Here is an 18,968-nt window from a genome sequence, read left to right on the forward strand (position 1 = left end):
GCTGCACTGTACAATATAGGCAGCCAAGAGTCTCCAAAACAAAACAGAATTGACAGATAGGAGAAAATTCCCACTCGTCCTGAAGTTCCCAAAATCCAGCACTGAGCGTAAACAAAGTGTCTAAGTAGCATGGGAATGTTAAACCTGACCCTAGCTGGAGTTTGAGCAATCCAGCACTGAGAGTAAAAAGATGAGTCAAAGTAACGTCTAATCAGATTAGTTTCCTTAGAGCTGGTTCAGAGTTTGCTCAAGAGTTTACCTTTCACAGATGCGCAAAGAAGAATGTTGGGGGTGCACGCTTCAAGGCGTCTTACAGCTGTAGGGAGTGATTCGAGACGATTCGTGGCGTGTGCTCGTTCCCATATACCTTATGCCCCGGGGTGCAGTGCTAGGATGACGTACAATACCGCTTGGGCACGTAACGGCGTTACATGCAAGTGCGGGACGTGAGGGTTTTCGTTTGTTCGTTTTGTTTTGCTCTGCTTTGCTTTGTTTTGCTTTCCATCGCGTTGGTAAGAGCGTAAATAAAAAGGCGATTCCTGCGTCTACCACTAATGTAAGAGCTATTTCAAGTGCGGCGTGGTGCGGCTTTTCAAATGCTCAACAGGATGACTTCGCATGCACGTGTGCTTTCATGCAGTCGTGTGTGCAACCATGTCTGCTTATGTGCAAACGGGCGTGGTTTCATGTATGCAAAAAACTTTCCTGGGCTCTTCTGAAGCACATAAAATTATTTGGAGATATACATTTGTCTTGTTTTCCTCTTAGGCTCTAGAATTGATAACTTTTTTTTAGGATTCTAGCTTTCTCCCCTTGCAGGCATCGGGCACAGAGGACCTCATGGTTTTCCTAAAAATCTTTTTTTTTGTGTTCCTTGTTGTTCCAAACTTAATTTTAATCACTTTTAATTAGATATTTTATTAAAAATAGTGCAAAAAATGACTAATTTCACTAAAAATAATGTAATATAAAACTGATGTTTTTAACTTTATTGTAGTGTTTTAGAAACTACTATGTCTTCAAAAATGGTTATTTTTCACTCCTAGGAATGAAAGCTGTTGTTATATGATGTTTATTTTCAAATTTTGAAAAAATCAAAGGATTCTAGCTTTCTCCCCTTGCAGGCATTGGACACAGAGAACCTCATGGTTTTCCTAAAAATCATTTGTTATGTTCCCTGGTGTTCCAAACTTAGTTTTAATCAATTTTAATTTGTTATTTTGTTAAAAACAGGGTAATAAGTTTCTAATTGGACTATAAATAGTCATATTGTCTGCTCTAAAACTGATGTTTTCATCTCCATTGTAGAGATTCTTGAATCAACTAATAGAGAATTAAAATAAAAAAGGGCATAAGAAGACATTACCAACAACGACCACAAGATGGAGATGTTGTCTAGACATTACCAATAACGACCACAAGATGGAGATATTGTCCAAAGAGGCAAGAAGGGCAAAGCCGCGATAAGGAGATTGCTGTCAGAATGCACATCCGGATCCCAAACAGAATCTCTAGTAAAATATGATCATTTGTGAAACAGGCAAATGAGTGTCAGCTACAATATGATTGCTACATATCTGCATTTGTTGGTTTTTAAGGAGTAAGAGTGCAGGCGATTTAAACCTGCGATCCAGTGTGTTGAAGTATTTCACAACACTACCCCTAGCACATCAGGAAATAAATCCTCATAATGATTATTGCCCTGGGCATGTACCAAAAAATCAGTGAGCATATACATATATCGCTGTGTTGAAGCTAGAGACACAGAATAAGTGCAAACACATCCTAAATACAGTGTTCCTGCACCTTGACCTCATCCAGAATGTATCGTTTTTTGAAAGCGATTGCTGTCAGAATGCACAACTGAATCCCAAACAGAATCTCTAGTCAAATATGATCATTTGTGAAACAGGCAAATGAGTCTCTCAGGTGCCCATTGCTCATTTTCAGACACATTTATGCAATACTTTCACCATGCGTTGAGCAATAGGGATTAAAGATACCAGAGGTAAGGTTTAAAAGTGATTCTGAGGTGCAACACATCAGCGAAACAGCTAGGCATCTGAAATGCGGGGTTTGAGAGCCCTTCAGGGAACACCGTACCCTAAAGGTACCAGAAGTCCACTAGTATAAGCATTAAGTCACTGTCAGCCCTGTTGCAATGTGATTGCTACATATCTTCATTTCTTTGGTTTTTAAGGAGTAAGAGTGCAGGGGGTCTAAATCTGCGATCCAGTGTGTTGAAGTATTTCACAACACTACCTGTAGCCCGTCTGGAAATAAATCCTCATTCTGATTATTGACCTGGGCATGTACCAATAAATCACTGAGTATATATATATATCACTGTGTTGAAGCTAGAGACCTGTATGTAATAATATGATGCTAAAATGTTATTTTCACATGTAAGAAAACCGGCTCAGGGACGCCAAATATGTAATGTTGCCATAGCAAAATTAAATGTAGTGGCTCTCTGAAGGCACCAGTTCTGTAGGGTTTGGGCATTTACTGAGACAATTATTAATTGTAGCAGTAAATCACAAAGTTGATTCTTTTGATGGCTTTAGAATCCAACCATGTGACATAACTCAAACAACGCGCACACACAGGTACTAATACACGAGGATACATTTATTAATACATAAAATATGCATGTAAACCTAACAGATCTTATCGAGAGGGTTATCAGAATACAAAAGATATATATTCAGTCAGTTACGAAGTGTTACACATATCAAGAGGACATACGTTCAGTATATCATTCATTAAGACCGTTTCGTTAATGAACTTGGTTATAACTTCTACATTAGATACTCAAACAAGTACATAACTCTTAGGAATTAAATTGATATCAACTGGTTGGGATAACAATTGAATTCTCGAGCTGTAATGCATTGAAGTTGAATACTCATCCAATCTTTGGGGATTCAGATCTTCCTGCGGGCACAAAGAAACAGTTGCAGGCTGTTGCTGTCCAATCCGCGCTCTCTGGCTCCGTGCCAGGCTGTGCTGTGCGGCTTGCGACGCTGCGCTGCTGATGCTCACTGTGGGCTTTAACTAGCAAAGTTTGTGCACAGGAGAAAAGATGACTGTGGGTCCCAGCAAGTCAGGAAGAGGACCGGTTCGTTTCTGATGAAGAGCTAGTTCTGAATAGTGATTCAGCTGTCCACAGTTCCGACCTGTTCACGAGGCCTGCTGCTGGTGCTAACCTCGGGTGGATCCTCTGGTTATTCTCTGGCAACCTCCGCTCTAGACTCTTAGAACAAAGGAAAGTTCTGGCACTCGGACACACTGGCCGTTCCGTGGTTGTCCGGGCTGAGTCTCAGGATGGTCAGGAGGCGCGCTGCAAGAATGTCCTGCCCTTGGGAGCCTTCTGCTCCTGGGCCGCCCTGCCCTGGATTTCTCCTTTGAATTCCCTTTAGAATTGTCCACAGAATCCTCTGAATCCTCCCTTCTGAATCTTACTGAATCTCACAGGCTCTCTGTGTTGCCTGTTTTTACCTGGAGGAACTTCAGCTCATTGATTGGCTGAAAGTTCCATGGGCATCAGAGTCCCACGTGGGTTACTCGGCCCTACCAGTCCCTGATTGATTGATCAAGGTGAGATATGAGTCACTTAGTCCTGACACTTAGTAATGCAGTCCAGATGTCCAACTGGCACTCCCTAGACAGATAGGCGCCAATGGATGACCATTGATCATGATAGCCAGGCTTAGCTAAGTGCATCCCCCTTTGGGAGCTGTCCTAGGACCTTAAATCACCCTGCATGAATAGTCTCTCTGTGGCTGCACCACAGAGATGAACAGAGAAATGGGGCCTCATTTGGGAAGGCTCAGAACACTTAATTCTGCCTTATTAATAAGCCTCGCCGCTACACACATATATTAATATAATAAATGATTGCTTATGCTTTATAAACAAATCTAATTAAAATAAAAGCTTAAGTTTTGTATTTATCTTGTACCATAGAACATGATTTTCTTTGTATTTCAATCCCACAAAGTGTCCAAATGACGCACTACATGATATAAGGAAGATTATCACATGCATATCGGTATTATCTTTCTTACGAAAATGCATTCCTTTCATTACCTTTTACTTTTTAAAATGAACTCAAATTGTGTATAATGTAATAATTTAAGTAGAATAGATTCTAATAATATAATGATCCAGTGTGTTGCACTACTTCACTGCTTCACTGCTCTATGCCGTCTGGAAATAAATCCTCAGACTGCTTACTGCCCTGGGCATGTACCAATGAATTACAGGAGCACATCTATTTCTCACTGCGTTGAAGCAGGAGACACACAGTCTCTGCAAACACATCCTAAATACAGTGTTCCAGCACCTTTGACCTCATCCAGAACGTATCATTTCTTGAAAGGGATTGCTGTCCGAATGCACATCTGAATCCCAAACAGAATCTCTAGTAAAATACGATCATTTGTGAAACAGGCAAATGACTGTCTCAGGGGCCCATTCCTCATTGTCAGACATATGAATGCAATGCTTTCACCGTGCATTGAGCAATAGGGATTAAAAACACAGCAGGTAAGGTTAGATGTCATGTTCTATGATCATTTCTTTCAGCATTAGGGACTAAATATACTAAACGTATGATACTAAAATGTTATTTTCACATATATTAATGTAATAAATGATTGCTTATGCTTTATAAATAAATCTAATTAAAATAAAAGCTTAAGTTTTGTATTTATCTTGTCCCATAGAACATGATTTTCTTTGTATTTCAAGCCCACAAAGTGTCCTTTGATCTCTATTCTGTGGTAATCCACGATGACCCCGTTCTTCAGGTGATTCATCATGTCCTCCCTCGCCTGTTGAGAGGCCACCTGATCTCTTCTGCCATGGCGTGCTTCATACACGCCCTCTTGAAGTGAGCAGGAAGCTGATCAAAAGTATTCAGGCACATCTTGCACACCAGGGGAATCCTCGCGTGTTTCCTTTGAAAATAAATAATACCATCTGTGTATAGAAACAAGCTAAGACTGATTTCTTAAATTATCCTTAAAATTCTCTCTCATAGTTTGAGCATAATGATTTTATTGCATTTATATAAGAATTGCTCATTGCTCCTAAATAAATAATGGTCTCAGTCACAGACTTTCCAATAGAAGCCATTGTGGAGTTCAGCAACTGCAGGTCCTAGAAGTGGGGAAGGAATTTTAAAAGAGAAATTGAATTACAATACAGAAGGAATGGCTGAGGGTTCACTGAAATGTATAAATATACAAATTCCAAAGACTGAGTCCATATAGAAACAACTACTTTTCATTTTCAGTATAAGAAAAAAAAAACTATCTTCCAAAGCATCATAAAATTGTCCCTTCTTCCAGACCCTACTTCTCTCTTGTAGTAGTACAGCAGACCTTTCCAGGTGAGCAGATCACAGAGTCCGAAATGAGCTTCCTCCATCAAGCAAAGTACCTGAACATGACTCTGTCTTCATAAAAGCGCCCCTGTAATAAAGAAATTAAATCCAAAATCAAGAGGGCAGTTGCCTACTGAAATACAAGAAGTCATCAATTTTAACCTAGCAACACATTAAAGGCTGCATCTATACAAGTGCGATTCTAGAAATGCTCACCAGATTACGTTTTAAGAAGGAACTGCGCCTCAGGTTCCGCAGAGATCTTAACTCGGATGGCAGGATTCAGAGTCCGGAGTGTGGACTGATGGCAGAACGGAGGGTCCACATACTGTGGATCCCTCAGTGATCTTCCGCGTATTCAAACCGCCAGCGTGTGACTCCCCTGTCCCTGTGACCTCATTGCTCTGCTCTCTCCTCTGTGCAGCCGAGCCCGACTCACGGTAAAGTGAAAAAAAAGATGCCCTCAACGTGAGATTTACTCTGGAGCGAGGATAGATGTTACCTTTTTATCATTTAACAGGATGTATGTGATGTGGCGACTAGGTTCAATTTTGTATCCTCTTTAAAAGATTAAGGACTGGGGTGAGCGTGATTTACCACCCTTTCAGCTAAGAACCCGACTTGCGCACCGTTTAAGCTGCATAGACTCGGTCGTTTAACTCTTCTCCGTTAGCAGGGTTAAGGTTAAAGAAAAAAAAATAGCTGACTCCTTTTTTTTGCCAGCCGCTAGCGCTGATTAGCAAGGCTTGTATTTCATGTTTTGCAAGTTGCATCCATTTTAAGAAAAACAAGTCGCGTTAAAGACAGGGAATGAATACTTGCATTTATTTAAGTCTAGCCGTAGGCGGGGATCTCCTGTTTACTAGACAGGCGCTTTAACCAACTAAGCCACGGCGCCCCAGGAGTGTTGTCCTTTTGCAGCCACTTGGACACACCACTCAGACACATCTGCATTCGGTGTGTGCGCCGCCTGCTCGCTGAGCAAGTTGCCACCTTTACATACAATAGCAACATCGACACCAAGAGAAAGGATGACAAATGGCTTTTATCTGGAACTTTTCATGTCCAAGGAGCTCAATGTGCTTTCTGTGTACAACAGGGACACTGAACTCCACACTGGCCACTGAACCACAGCAGTGGCTTGCTGGCTTGACATCTCCCAAGGAAAATGTTGAAATCACATGTGGAACAGGAAAATGACCCTCGAGTACGTGGGGAAAAAAAGAAAAAGATCATCTGGAGCGCGCCAACCCATGTCCGGACAGCCCAGTTGCGTCGACAAGGTGGCTGAGTGGTTAAGGTGATGGATTGCTAATCCATTGTGCTCTGCAGGCATGGGTTCGAATCCCATTCTCATCGCTCTCCATGTCTGACATGTGTGCCTGTTCGACATCGGCCCTCCTGTTGTTTGCTCCGGTGCTAGAGCCGTACATTTTCTAGCAGTGGCTGAACATGGTATAGTAGGCCAACGTCGGTATCGAGCAGTGACAGTAACAGTACTTACTGCGCCCCATAAGAAATCGTTTGTCCCTGTTCAAAAGAGATTGTGCGATGTCCTGCGGCGTTCGTAAAGCAAACCTTTGACAGTTTGAAAAGAGGAATTTATTCTGCTTCCTGTGCGTGCAGTAGTTACAAAGTTGAACGTCTTTACACGATCTGCTGCAGTTTTCAGTGGGCGGGCTTTGTCAGATGGCTTGAAAAAACGCACTGTGTTTCGGCTCGGGAAACATCATGAGCAGTGTCCTGCATGTTTTCTGTGTATAGCTGTCTTTTAACGCATACAAAATTCATTCGAAATCATTGATTTCTCCAATTAACAAGGGTCCCTTTTTGAACCTGCCAGAAGCATTCTTTCAATGTTACAGATTTACTCCGGGGAAAGCCAGCATGACATTGAGAGTAGCTCAAGCTTTCAGCACCCGTATCGGACTGCGTGTATGCAGACACCGCTCAGAATCCCCTGTAAGATTCTCCCTCAATTCCGTTTTTCAGTGCTTTAGCTCTTTCAAAAGGCTTCGCTTTGCTAGTCACAATCCAAGGCTCATGACAGCATTTGAAAACATTCGCCACTGCGTTGGCCGGGAATCAAACCCGGGTCAACTGCTTGGAAGGCAGCTATGCTCACCACTATACCACCAACGCACACCCACAGGAAGCCTGCAGGACACCACCAGAGAATGCTTTTTTTAATTTTTTTTTTATTAAACATAGAATTTACAAATACAAATACAACAAGAGGATCAGAGTCATGTACAAGAGAAAAAAAACGCAGCAGAAAAAAGCATTTAACTACCAGAGGTAATTAAGTAATTATGTGATCAAATTGTATATTTTACACGTATCATATTTTCCTTGCTTTAATATTTCTCAATTATTTATAAACTTTAGTTTCAACATGCATGCGTTTCCTGTAAAAAATAAAACTCAGCACACAGTTTTTCTTTTAACAACATTTCGAGTACCTCTGGCATTCATGAAAAAGACATACACAAAAGCAAATAACTAACTCTAAGACTGTCTAAACTATTGAGTTTTTCAAAGAACCAGAACTATAACAGTCCTTAACACTTAACTACACCATTCCAAACTAACACTAAAGAAACACTAGTATATACTGGTATAACAAATATAACCAAACATAATCATTAACTGAGCAGTCACTGGGAGCAAATCTCCTTCCCGTCCACAAAGGCCCTCGCTCCCACAAAGTAGGCTCTCCTCCCCTCTCTTCTGGCAGCTTCAACCTGGGGCCACAGCTGGTTCCTGGTGCTCCTGTCCGCGGCAGACAGGTCCTCTGCAAACCTCAGTTTGTTCCCATTCAAATACTCATTCCCCCTCGCCGCTCGCCACAGCATGTCCCTCGCCGTCCTCTTGGTGAACTGTATTATAATCGATCTGGGGCGCACTTGCCCAGACATGTTCGCTCTCCCGAGCCTGTGAACAAAGTCAATGGCCGATATTACGTCCTCCTGGTCCGGCAGGGTCCTTTTACAGATACCCTTCACTGTTGCAACAAGGTCCTTATCACGTTCCTCTTTAACTCCAAATAATTTTAAATTCCATCATCGACGGTATCTATCTACATCGTTCACTTTCAATTCAAGTTCTTTAATATGCTTTTCTTGTTTGGTATTTACTTGTTTAAGAACTTTTACTTCACTCTTTAAGTCTTCAACCTCTTTAAACACACAGTCCATGGACTTTTTAAGACTTTCGATTTCGACTGTATTAGATCAAATCATTTCCTTCAGCTCACCCATGCTCTGTGCCATCATGTTGAAGATGTTGGTCTGGAGCTCCTCCAGCGTCAGGTCGCCCCTTCCTCTCTTGGCTGCCGGGGTTTTCACAGGTGTGCTGGGCAGGGACTCCGGCTCTTCCTCTGGCAGCTGAGTCTCACTTGGGCTGCGAACGCTCGCGTACGAGCGCATCTCCAGCACTCTTTCCACGTCCCCTCCAGCTGCTTCACTTTTCCCTTTAGTTGCCATCAATTTTCTTGTAGTGCTATACATATACGATTGAGGTTTCTTAGACTTCTCCTTCGAAGACCCAGCACTCTCTTTTGTTTTCCCAGTGTTACTCATATCGAAATTCTTAAACCTAAAAAAAATCGTTTTTTTTTCTTTCAATTATAACTGAAGTTTAAACAACTAGTGTTAAGTCCTTATTTTTCTGTAGTCAAAAAAAGCAAAAATTAACATTCAGGTCATGAAAAACTCAAAAAAAATCCTCAACCACTAAACTTTACCTCCCACCTGAGCGCCATCTTGAACGCCCCTACCACCAGAGAATGCTCACGATTTCGGAAGCTGTCTCCGGGACGTGCTGATTCCACACATCCTGAATAAATCATGATATTGTTAGTTGCTGTAGCTAGACGTTCAAATGAGTTTCATGGCCAGATGGACTGTTTCCTCCAGCGGTATAGTATTGCAGTGAGACAGCACGATGCCTGCAAGACTATGTCACGCTAAACGCCACAGATTGTGTTTGTCCATTCATGTCAGTCATCCTGCAGCCACGGGAAGTGGGACACAAACATGCCGCAATGCTTTCAAGACGTTAGGATTTGTTTGTGCAACATCCGAGAAGAGTACTTGTGGCTTGAATGTGAACTGTACGTGCCCGCCCCCTTTCCTCTGTAGTGCATGAGTTCCTCCCGGCATGCCCTTCGTCATTGTTCTGTCATCTTGTATTTAAAGGGTTGTATTTCTGCTGCTGAAAAGAATCAACGGGTTTCTTTGTTCCCAACGGAGCCCTTGTCTGTCATGAAATTCTTCAAAACCTCAAGCTAGAAGAAGACGACAAATATGAAGCGTTACAGCAACGACATGCCATGAGACGATTGATAACGTTTTCCATAGGATCCCCGCGGTTGCCTGGCAACCGTCAGCTTTGCGCAGTGGCAGCATCGTAGCCTGTGAAGTTTAGCCGAGGCGGGATTATTGCTAGTTGAAAACTTTTCCCAATACCCCGCTTCCGCCGGTTTGCAGTACAATCGGCGAAAGCAATTTTTGACAGTCTCGTTAGAGACTGAGCAAGGTGTTTAAAGACAGATTTGGTCATGGTGACATCATGGTAGAAAGAAGCAAGCTTGTTCCCAGTGGGCATTGATTCGTCGAATATACGTATATTTACGGTGAAATTACGGCTATACGTATATATACGTCGCCTCGAAGTATAATCAACGTCGAATTGCAACCGTAAAATTGACGACATTAACAAACACATATATAACGTCGAAAACACATCTAACACAGTGCCTGAGGCTTTTTACTGTATGTATCGCGTGTGCCGCAACTAGGAGTATACGGCACTCTGCACAGTGTACGAAGTAAATTATTTTCGCAGCAATTAATTTACACGTGTATAATAAATATAGTAAATATAATAAATTAATTACTGCGAAAATAATTTACTTCGTACACTGTGCAGAGTGCCGTATACTCCTAGTTGCGGCACACACGATACATACAGTAAAAAGCCTCAGGCACTGTGTTAGATGTTTTTTCGACGTTATATATGCGTTTATTCATGTCGTCGATTTTACGGTTGCAATTTGACGTTGATTATACGTCGAGGCGACGTATATATACGTATAGCCGTAATTTCGCCGTAAATATACGTATATTCGACGAATCAATGCCCACAGCTTGGCATACAAGGGTTTTGCTGAGGGGGTCTTGCCACCTGCCTGAAAAAAAACAGTAAAATGTTTGAGTGCCTATAGAGTTTCTATTTTTATTTTCTTGACAAAAGTCCCCCATCAGTGCGCGGTGCCCGAGGAAAAATCTGTAGGGGGGCGTCTGAAATTCTGAGGGGGGAGTGATATTTCGGTTGAAACGGAGCTGTACGGTGCAGCTACCCAAATGAAATCTCGCAGCTATGCCATTGATTAGTGCTTCATGATAGAAGATAACGACTAGCAATCTGGTATTTGCGATGAAGTTCAGTTTCACATTTTTCGTCACTCTCAACGTTTGTATTGCCTGGAGCGAAAAGTACCATAAGCGTTCATTTTTGCAGCTACATGGACGTTCTGAATCGTTAAGAAAAAAATGTTGTAAAACCAACAGAAAGCACAGACTGCTATAACTAGTCCTAGTTATATAACGATTTTAAGTATAATGATAAACTACTGCAAGGAATCGGTCCACCTGAGCAAACAGGATCGTAATGTTGACACTCAATAATATGTGCAGTTCCTGGACGGATAGCCCTCCTGCCCATCAAACAGACTGAGTGACTGTTCGTGTCATTTAGTGTTGTCTGACCATTGACAAAGTACAACTATTTTTTTAGGGTGCAAATTAAGTTAGGTAAATCTTTTTGCCCAAAACTGAAGGGGCGACATTCCCCCCTCCCCCCTTGATGCCAGGCCTGTCCCCATCCTATTCCATAATGTCATTATATATAATACCATACAACAGTGACCGATCCTTAATATTTGCATGCGTTAAAATTGCACATCAGCTCATAGCAGCGATGTATTATCAATGTTAAATTTCAACCATAATATCGACAACATTAATAAACGCATACGTTGAGAAAATATCGAACCCATCATATTTTCCGGTTATATACCACAATGCATTGCTAGTATTCGTTGGTCACCATTTTGGACACGTTTTTCAAACGTAGAAGTATATCCGAAAATATCTCAGCAATCCTCTTTTGACGAGTAAGTATGAACAATAATAATACTATCTGAATACATACAGATCTTTCTTAATATTATTTTGATTAAAATAGTATGTGAATTAGCAAAAAAAATGGCACATAAAATAGTGTGAATGGGGAAGATGACACAAAATCGTTTTGCCGTTTCTCTTATTCTTATTCTATGTTGTACTTTCAAACTTTGGGTACTCTTTAATTAGGACAGACTTTATTGCTCAACTGCTATGATGCAAGCCAAATTTTATACATTTATTTCAGCTTTGAGCTTAGTAAACCGTTCATTTTTTAGATTATACTAAAGAAGATATTAATCATCATTTATTTGGGAAGTAATATTATATAATTTTCTCCTAGCTGCGGTGCTGAAGTCCCACCCTACATCAACAGAAAAAGAAATAAAGGAGCACGCAATGTGTTACTTGAAGAATGCATATGCAAGGCAGGGGGCCAAGAGATCTGGACTCTGAAAATAATAGGTTTTTGGTTCTAACTGTTAGGACAATTAGACAGGGTTTGCAAATAGTGGACAAAAATCGTCTTAACTTCCATTGTAATATTTTATATTTTATGTAATATTTTTTTCTTGGAAATATAGAAGTTGTACATTTTAAAATGTATATTTGAATCAAAATGTGGTTTTGAGTTAGTGTGTTAATGTAATTAGTTTTGTGTTTGTCATTACTATACTGTATATTGCCATGTTACCAGAATTTGTAGCTGAAGTTTAAGACTAGTTGTGTTTTTTATGATTATTGCCCATATGTTGATTGTTGATTGATTGTATACAATGTATAATTTGAAATACATATGTTTCAGGTGTGAATGTGTATTTTCAGAATACATTTCTAAACCTAATCATTGGCTTGTTTTACTTGTTTCTACACCTATAAAATCTATCTTTGATGTATAATAGACCTCTACCCATATACGTATAATAGACCTCTAATGTTATCCGTATAATAGACCTCTAACCATATACGTATAATAGACCTCTAAAGTTATACGTATAATAGACCTCTAACCATATACGTATAATAGACCTCTAAAGTTATCCGGAACTCCAACCATATATGTATAATAGTCCTCTAAATTTATCCGTATAATAGAACTCCAACCATTTATGTATAATGAACGTCTAAATATAGACGTATAATTGACGTTTAACTTTAGACGTATATTAGAATTTCATTCTAGACGAATTGTAGACCACATTTAGACGTCTAAGATATGCGTTTAATAGACGTATATTATACGTCTTTTGCCCAATGGGTTACGTCTCAACAGAAACGCTCTTTCAGCGTTATGCAGAGAACATCGTCTGTCGAGATCACTTTTGAGTCAGCGCGAAACGCCGTGTGCTGTCAGTTTGATTTCATATTGCTCGTAGCGGCGCCCGGCTTTTGTCTGTCAAACGTTAGGTTGCGCTTCTTCATGCTGCATCGTCGGCATGAGTGGAGCTTTATAAACGTCTGTACTTACTGCGCCCCATAAGAAATCGTTTGTCCCCGTTCAAAAGAGATTGTGCGATGTCCTGCAGCAAACCTTTGACAGTTTGAAAAGAGGAATTTATTCTGCTTCCTGTGCGTGCAGTAGTTACAAAGTTGAACGCCTTTACACGATCTGCTGCAGTTTTCAGTGGGCGGGCTTTGTCAAATGGCTTGGAAAAACGCACTGTGTTTCGGCTCGGGAAACATCATGAGCAGTATCCTGCATGTTTTCTGTGTATAGCTGTCTTTTAACGCATACAGAATTCATTCGAAATCATTGATTTCTCCAATTAACAAGGGTCCCTTAAAGGATGAGTCAAAGTAACGTCTAATCGGATTAGTTTCCTTAGAGCTGGTTCAGAGTTTGCTCAAGAGTTTACCTTTCACAGATGCGCAAAGAAGAATGTTGGGGGTGCACGCTTCAAGGCGCCTTACAGCTGTAGGGAGTGATTCGAGACGATTCATGGCGTGTGCTCGTTCCCATATATCGTACGACCCGGGATGCAGTGCTAGGATGACGTACAATACCGCTTGGGCACGTAACGGCGTTATATGCAAGTGCAGGACGTGAGGGTTTTCGTTTGTTTGTTTTGTTTTGCTCTGCTTTGCTTTGTTTTGCTTTCCATCGCGTTGGTAAGAGCGTAAATAAAAAGGCGATTCCTGCATCTACCACTAATGTAAGAGCTATTTCAAGTGCGACGTGGTGCGGCTTTTCAAATGCTTGTGGGCATTTCTCTGTTGTTGATTCTTTTTTTGTGTGTAACAAAGTGGCATTTTCATGTCCGGACGGGGAGACTTTATCATTCCGACATGAAGCCACCCTTAAGTCCTCTGAGGCGTGTCTGTCTGCAAGGCTTGTATTTTGGAAATGTTTTTTTGAAACGGAGAACGACTTTGAAATAGGCTTCCGCCGGCGCCTCGCGATCCAGGTAAGATTGTAGCAAGAACGCAGCTGCGGTGGGGCTTGCTGTAGTCGTGGCTGAGTGGTTAAGGCGATGGACTAGAAATCCATTGGGGTCTCCCCGCACAGGTTCCAATCCTGCCGACTACGTTGTCCGCCTTCAGTCGGTGTGTTTCGGCACAAGCAAAGAAGCGCGCCTCTTTGCTGTTCCTGGTGGTTTTAAAACGCCCAATCGCTTGTACCCGCTGCCTTGGAAATAAGTTCTTCAGCGTCCGCAAATGGCATTTTGCAGCTGGAAGCATATGTCGACGCGTTTTGCACAGAGCACCAAAAAAGCGTCTTTTTTGAAGGCCCAGGCACTGAGCATTGGTGGTTCAGTGGTAGAATTCTCGCCTGCCACGCGGGAGGCTCGGGTTCGATTCCCGGCCAATGCAGTGGCTTTTGCAGCGAGCGGCTCCATCACTTGCATCCCCTTGCAACTCGCAACTGAAAACCCACTGAAGCTAAGCAGGTGTGAGCCAGGTCAGTACCTGGATGAGGATGAGCTACAGGGAAAAACAAAGCTTCCAGCTGGAAGCGGTGTTAATGGTGCCGGCGGGGGGGCGCTCACCCTGAGGTCTGTGCGGGTCCCAATGCCCCAGTATAGTGACGGAGATGCTGTGTTGTAAAAGGGCGCTGTCTTTTGGATGAGATGTAAAACCGAGGTCACAGCGCTCTGTGGTCATTCAAAATGACCACCAAAACCTTTGACAAAAGCTCTTGGTAATTGATGGTCTTCAATAATGCTTCTCCTTTAGGTACATTTTAAATCAGCTGAAAAATGCTGTGAAATGGGGGGGCACTTCAGGCCAGTGTAGGATTTGGGTTACAAGAACCATGAAACTGCACGAGAAAGCCCGTACACTGAATTACACGGCTTTCTATTCAAAGGAGGACAAAAGAAATTCCCTGAGTTTGATTTTTTGCAGCACAGAGAGGAGCACTGTCGTGAGGCCGGTTAGCTCAGTTGGTTAGAGCGTGGTGCTAATAACGCCAAGGTCGCGGGTTTTAGCCCTGTACGGGCCAGGTCTAGGTCCAGGTCCCTGTTTGTGAAACAGGCAAATGACTGTCTCAGGGGCCCATTCCTCGTTCTCAAGACACATGTATGCAGTATGTACACCGTGCATTGAGCAATAGGGACTGAATACACCACAGGTAAGGTTAGAAGTCATTCTGAGGTGCCACATGTGAGGGATACAGCTAGGCATCCGAAATGTAGGGTTTGAGACCCTTCAGGAGTACTGCATCCTTTGAGACAGACCCTGTTAAACAAATGATCATTTCTTTCGGCATTAGGGACTAAATATACTAAACATATGATGCTAAAATGTTATTTTCACATATATTAATGTAATAAATGATTGCTTATGCTTTATAAACAAATCTAATTCAAATAAAAGCTTAAGTTTTGTATTTATCTTGTACCATAGAACGTGATTTTCTTTGTATTTCAAGCCCACAAAGTGTCCAAATGACGCACTACATGATATAAGGAAGATTATCACATGCATATCGGTATTATCTTTCTTATGAAAATGCATTCCTTTCATTACCTTTTACTTTTTAAAATGAACTCAAATTGAGTATAATGTAATAATTTAAGTAGAATAGATTCTAATAATATAATGATCCAGTGTTTTGCACTACTTCACTGCTTCACTGCTGTATGCCATCTGGAAATAAATCCTCAGACTGCTTACTGCCCTGGGCATGTACCAATAAATTAAAGGAGCACATCTGTTTATCACTGCGTTGAAGCAGGAGACACACAGTCTCTGCAAACACATCCTAGATACAGTGTTCCAGCACCTTTGACCTCATCCAGAACGTATCATTTCTTGAAAGGGATTGCTGTCCGAATGCACATCTGAATCCCAAACAGAATCTCTAGTAAAATACTATCATTTGTGAAACAGGCAAATGACTGTCTCAGGGGCCCATTCCTCATTGTCAGACACATGTATGGAATGCTTTCACCGTGCATTGAGCAATAGGGATTAAAAACACCGCAGGTAAGGTTAGATGTCATGTTCTATGATAATTTCTTTCAGCATTAGGGACTAAATATACTAAACGTATAATGCTAAAATGTTATTTTCACATATATTAATGTAATAAATGATTGCTTATGCTTTATAAACAAATCTAATTAAAATAAAAGCTTAAGTTTTGTATTTATCTTGTACCATAGAACATGATTTGCTTTGTATTTCAAGCCCACAAAGTGTCCAAATGTTCTATGATCATTTCTTTCATCATTAGGGACTAAATATACCAAACGTATGATGCTAAAATCCTGAAAAAAGGATGTGCTCCATCTCGTCAGTAGATTGGATTCCAAAACTGATTTGGGTCAATATACATTACCTTTGAAATTAAAGTACAGTCTACTGTAGGGAACCATCAACTTAGAAAGCATTGGCCTTCCCTGGGGGTCAGGTAGGTGCAAAAGATAAACCTTTATCCTATCTTTATCTTAAGATAAGTGGCCAAGCAGTATTTTTCCAAGTTTCACCAAGCACATCATGTTGCCATAGTAGACAAAGTTCTATAAAATGTTAAATAACTTTTAAAAAAAGTATCTTGGTCTTACAGTACTGTACAAGGTGAATTAAACTGTCCCTGGTAATAAAAAGTAATTAGAAGCATCTCAGAAACTTTATCTCTAGAAACATTAGCTGTTTTATATCATGTAATTTAGTGTGATGTTGTCAGAATTCAAGGACATTATCACACACAGAAATTGGTTCAGTTAAATCTAAAAAACACAGCTAAACATGGGTTTAAATGTAACAGAAGTCTCACCTCTTGTCAAAAGATTTAATTCAAGAAGCGATGTAATAAATGATTGCTTATGCTTTATAAAGAAGCTTAAGTTTTGTATTTATCTTGTACCATAGAACATGATTTTCTTTGTATTTGAAGCCCACAAAGTGTCCAAATGATGCACTACATGATATAAGGAAGATTATCACATGCATGTCGGTATTATCTTTCTTATGAAAATGCATTCCTTTCATTACCTTTTACTTTTTAAAATGAACTCAAATTGTGTATAATGTAATAATTTAAGTAGAATAGATTCAGGTAGGAAATATAGAGTCATGATGTTTATGGCTGACATCATTTCACATGGGTGAATTTTAAGCTAAGAAATAAAAACATTTACAATGAAGATACCATTGCTTAATTTTAAATGCCTTTAAAAAATAAATACCTCCTGAGAATAATTTGCCACTCCCAGATCCTTGGTAAGGTACTGTTTGAATCCAATCAGGAGAGGAGCATCCAGGGAGTGCTTTCTATAGAGTCCAGCTTGGGCCACTCTCTTCCGGCCTGCTGATACTTTTTAACTACTCAGGGCCTGTAAGGATATAAAACACCGGTTTAAACATTTTATACCTATAAGACAAATTAGAATTTTAGTAAAAAATAGATACATCTGAAAAATAAAAAAGTCTTACTGCTGATAGAGTTCTTCAGAGCTCACATCTTCCCCTTCCTTATCCGCTTCTGTTTCAGTTTCTAGAGCAGCCTCTGGCATCTCTTCCTCCTGGACAGCGGCCTCTTGCTCAGGGCCGCTGGAATGCAGGTAGATTCTTTTCAACATGCTTTTACATAATATGTTGTAACAATGATTTCAAAAAGAAACTACAGAAGCCTTACAGATTAAAAATATCTCACCTTGCCAATGTGTCTTCAGGCTTCCCATGTACAAAAAGGCCCAAGGACTCTAGCAGTCTTACAACCACTATCCTGTTTGCCTCACCAGACACGATCTCTATTCTGTGGTAATCCACGATGACCCCGTTCTTCAGGTGATTCATCATGTCCTCCCTCGCCTGTTGAGAGGCCATCCTGATCTTTTCTGCCGTGGCGTGCTTCATACACGCCCTCTTCAAGTGAGCAGGAAGCTGATCAAGAGCATTCAGGTACATCTTGCACACCAGGGGAATCCGCGCGGGTTTCCTTTGAAAATAAATAATACCATCTGTGTATAGAAACAAGACTGATTTCTTAAATTATCCTTAATTTTCTCTCTCATAGTTTGAGCATAATGATTTTATTGCATTTATATAAGAATTGCTCATTGCTCCTAAATAAATAATGGTTTCATAAAAAAGTGAACACTTACTTGGTCTCAGTCACAGACTTTCCAATAGAAGCCATTGTGGAGTTCAGCAACTGCAGGTCCTAGAAGTGGGGAAAGAATTTTAAAAGAGAAATTGAATTACAATACAGAAGGAATGGCTGAGGGTTCACTGAAATATATAAATATACAAATTCCAAAGACTGAGTCCATATAGAAACAACTACCTTTCATTTTCAGTATAAGAAAAAAAAACATTATCTTCCAAAGCATCATAAAATTGTCCCTTCTTCCAGACTCTACTTCTCTCTTGTAGTAGTATAGCAGACCTTTCCAGGTGAGCAGATCACAGAGTCCGAAATGAGCTTCCTCCATCAAGCAAAGTACCTGAACATGACTCTGTCTTCATAAAAGCGCCCCTGTAATAAAGAAATTAAATCCGAAATCAAGAGGGCAGTTGCCTACTGAAATACAAGAAGTCATCAATTTTAACCTAGCAACACATTAAAGGCTGCATCTATACCAGTACGATTCTAGAAATGCTCACCAGATTACGTTTTAAGAAGGAACTGCGCCTCAGGTTCCGCCGAGATCTTAACTCGGATGGCAGGATTCAGAGTCCGGAGTGCGGACTGATGGCGCACGGAGGGTCCATATACTGTGGATCCCTCAGTGATCTTCCGCATATTCAAACCGCCAGCGTGTGACTCCCCTGTCCCCGTAACCTCATTGCTCTGCTCTCTCCTCTGTGCAGCTGAGCCCGACTCACGGTAAAATGGAAAAAAATATGCCCTCGACGTGAGATTTATTCTGGAGCGAGCCAGTGTTGCGCATAGCTGCCTTCAAAGCAGTTAACCCAGGTTCGATTCCCGGCCAACGCAG

The 18,968-nt window shown here is 41.0% G+C and overlaps 3 non-coding genes across 3 annotated transcripts; 2 read left to right on the forward strand and 1 right to left on the reverse strand.

The window, feature by feature from the left end:
• Window positions 1-7,462: 7,462 nt before the first annotated feature.
• On the reverse strand, window positions 7,463-7,534 carry trnag-ucc (transfer RNA glycine (anticodon UCC)). The gene has a single exon. It is a non-coding gene; the product is annotated as a tRNA-Gly (tRNA).
• A 2,246-nt stretch (window positions 7,535-9,780) lies between these two features.
• LOC138235781 (U4 spliceosomal RNA) lies at window positions 9,781-9,922 on the forward strand. Its single transcript, XR_011188323.1, has one exon. It is a non-coding gene; the product is annotated as a U4 spliceosomal RNA (small nuclear RNA).
• A 4,398-nt stretch (window positions 9,923-14,320) lies between these two features.
• On the forward strand, window positions 14,321-14,391 carry trnag-gcc (transfer RNA glycine (anticodon GCC)). Its single transcript has one exon. It is a non-coding gene; the product is annotated as a tRNA-Gly (tRNA).
• Window positions 14,392-18,968: the final 4,577 nt, after the last annotated feature.

Source organism: Lepisosteus oculatus, unplaced genomic scaffold (genome assembly GCF_040954835.1).
Source record: "Lepisosteus oculatus isolate fLepOcu1 unplaced genomic scaffold, fLepOcu1.hap2 HAP2_SCAFFOLD_83, whole genome shotgun sequence".
Lineage (NCBI taxonomy): Eukaryota > Metazoa > Chordata > Actinopteri > Semionotiformes > Lepisosteidae > Lepisosteus > Lepisosteus oculatus.